The following is a 3,719-nucleotide window of genomic DNA, read 5'->3' on the forward strand; positions in this document are numbered from 1 at the left end:
GCCTCTTCACCCCCTTGGTTGCTAAGTTGGTTTCGATAGTTTTTAAATCCATGCTTTTAGCCATACCTCTCGTATAGAAATTCCAATGAAACCCACCCATTTTTCAAATTTTCCTTCTCTATTTGATTGATCTTGAGAAGTTCCAGGAACTTTTTGGCATTAACGGTCTTTGAAATTATAGGTTTTTTATTGCGGAGATCAGCACCTCGAACACTGGACCCCTTCCCCATTAAGCTGGTGATTTCTTCCAGAGTTGGTGTCATCTCGAAGTCAAAAAATCGAAACACATTATTTTTGGGATCCCAAAAAGGAATCAATGCCTCAATCACATTTCTTTTAGGGTCAATCTCCATTAGATGAACTAGATGTCCCAAATGTTCTTTTATTCTCCTTTGCTCATGACTCCCTATGTCTGTCCACCATCGCCATAAATCATTGGGTATTGTGTCAACGATCATGAACTCTGAAATTCCTTCACTTCTAGGCCTTTTAGAACCCTGTCCTTTGGTCGGAGGTGCCATTTTTTTTATTATTATTATATTTTGTTAAAAAAAAAATACCCATTTTTACAAACACCGAACCCGAGAAGGGATGCCTACGTATCTCATTGTAGTAAGAATCGGGTGTGCGTAGTTCATGAAGAAGAAAAAAGGACTCACACTTGAAAGACCACCCCTTTTATAAAAAATAAAATAAATTGAAAGACAAAGTTGTTATAAAGCTGGTCAACAATGTAAAGGCCTTTTGAACAAATTATTTTCACGTAGCATATAAAATGGGCATGTTGGTTTAGAGCGGGTAAATATCTCAGATTTTTTAGGTCAAATACAAATGATGCAACTAAATGTAGCCTACCAGAGATAGTTTTTACTAGGTTAACCATTTTATTTGGAAGGTGTCTAGACTTGCTTTACTCGAGTGGACAACTCGAGCCGGGGAGGGTTAGCGTACTGGTAGCAGAGCTATTCTGGCTTAATTTGTGGTCCAACCCTACCTAACGCGTGTGACAAATCTAGAATCATGAGCGTAACTGCACACTGGGTCATCCTAGACAGAAGTCCCGTGGAGCGTATTCGCACACACAGTGTACAACAAAAATTCCAAAGACTCAGAGGGTGTGCGAGAAAAGGCAATTTATATATACAATCACATAATATCAAAAGAATAAATAATTGAAATAGCACAATTAGCCAACAACAAAAAAGAATTAAAAAAAAAAACAATCCAAATAATAAAAATAGTCAAGTATAAACAATGTAAAAAGCTCGAATTCTAAAGAAAGTATGCCAGCGGAATCGCCAGATTTGTCACACCACTTTTATTATTATACAATTGTTAAGGATATGACGGGTTTAAAAATATATATATAAAACTACATAAAAAAAAATTATTTTCAAAGTCGCCACTTGAAATTGAGTTTTTTAGGTGTTCCAAGTCACCCGGTAATTTCTAATTTAAAAAAAAAATTATTTATTTTTAATCTACGAAAATAGAGATTGGGTAAGGAATTCTATTGACCGGAGGAAAGGTGTGAGGCACCCCCGAGTCCCGTGATTTTAACATGATTGCTTTATTAACTCATGTTTGGCTAAAATAATTTTTGGATGAAAGACAATTTTTGTATTAGTTACTAAAAAATTTTTTAAAAAAAATTAATCTTGTGAAAGGGGAGAAAAATTAAAAAAATGGCAATAAAAATTTGATTTTGAGATTTTGTATTTTTGGTAGAGTACCATAAGAATCCTTGGATCAAAAAAATCATGGATGATTGAGATTTAATCTTGACCATTCTATTGGACCGGGTCAAAATTGATTGGGCCATCAGAATTTGGTCTAAATTAATCTAATTCAATCAAAAATTTGATCATTTGGGCCAATTAAAAAAAATAATAATAACAAAGACAAAATTACCCAAAATACAAAACAAAAGATATAAGACCTTACTATATATTGTAGGAGTAAAATAAACACGTTAAGAATTAGGTGTTAATAGTAATTTCACAAGTTAGGTCTGGGGAGGATATTATATACGCAGACCTTACCTATACATTTAGAAGATAGAGAGGTTGTTTGCGCTTTTCAATTGAATATCTAGAGAAACTTCAGCAAATAAATTACTCTGAAAAAATGAAAAAATAGTTAAAACTGAGCTTTCACTTAAATCCAGCACCATCAAACAAAACTCGGAAGAAACTGAAGATATTAAAGAAGCCATCTCTTTTTAGCAGAAACTCACTGAACAGTTTTCTAGTTTGATAGGGTTTTGGGGTTTACAAATTCGCTTTTGGCTACTGGAAAAGATGGAGACAGATATTATTTACAAGTTTGATTTGAGCTGCCAGAAAATATGGAGAGCAAAGCGTTTTGCAGCAACCGGAGAATCGTGAACTTTCGCCGGAGAAGAAACGATAATTTGAAGAATAATCTTATTTTGGGTTCTCAATTAATGGCTCGCAATTCGATAAAAAATAAAAAAGAGTGCCTTTGGGCCTACATTTTTTGAGACCCACTGGGTCGTGAATCTTCATTTGCACTTTTATTTTGACCCTACAACTACTTTTTCTCATGACATAAATTATAGGAAAAACTACCTAACAACACACTTACATCACTATCATATATACTATATTTATCTCTAGTTCAAAATAATTACACATATTATCATTTTAAATATTTATACCATATATTTCAAAAGATTTATTATGATACACAAATCTCTTAAATATAGTATTGAATAATTATCTTAAATTTAAACTCTTTAATTAATGCTCATTAATAAATTAATTTTTTTTTATTCCTATCTGTCGCCGATCGTTCCCCACCCCCATGTCCAGCAGCCCACTTTCTTTCTTCTTCTTCTCCTTCTTTAATTTATATCTTCATTCATTCAATACATATTTGCATGTTCAAAGCAGTATTTTACATATAGATTTGTTTTTATTGTTTTATTATTCTCATGTATCTTGATTTAGTATCTGAGTTAAAATTCATAATGTTCTTAAGTTCAATTTAAAAAAGTTTTACAAATTAGGTTTTATATTTTTTGATTTTGTTGTTTCTCAAACACTTTAATGGCTTACCATTCTCAAAATCGGACGATTCTGGTTAAAGGTACTACACATCAACAATATTATACTAAATCAGACAACTTTTATTTGTTTATTTTTACTCATTATTTCTCATTGCAGGGACTGACTCTTCATCTATCAACATTCAAGCTGAGAAAATATCTAAGTATAGGAACAACCCAATCAAGATGGAAGAATTATACCAAGTTTTAAGTAACAGAACAAATACACCATTAGAAATACAACAATGTTGGATGCAAATCATGAGTACATGTATCTAGTTAAGAGTTCTTAAGATTATATGTATCTATGAGGAAAAAATTTAGATGCTAAAAAGGGAAGAATTTTGAAGATTTTTACTCTACCATCGTGATTTTTTCTAAATTTGTGTATTTCAGTTACATTTCATATTTAGATATACATAATTATATGTATATGCTTATTATGTATCTGGAATACATGTTTTTAAATATAATATATGAAACTAATATTTGATACATCAAATTAATACTAGGTACATATAAAAGACGCATGAAATTAAAATTAGATCATCTAAATAGATACATGAAATTAATACTAGATACATATATCAAATACATTAAATAAATCTAGATACTTCTATGATACATATGGATGTACAAGTATAATGCT

This window comes from Solanum tuberosum, unplaced genomic scaffold, assembly GCF_000226075.1.
Source record: "Solanum tuberosum cultivar DM 1-3 516 R44 unplaced genomic scaffold, SolTub_3.0 scf00273, whole genome shotgun sequence".
Classification (NCBI taxonomy): Eukaryota; Viridiplantae; Streptophyta; class Magnoliopsida; order Solanales; family Solanaceae; genus Solanum; species Solanum tuberosum.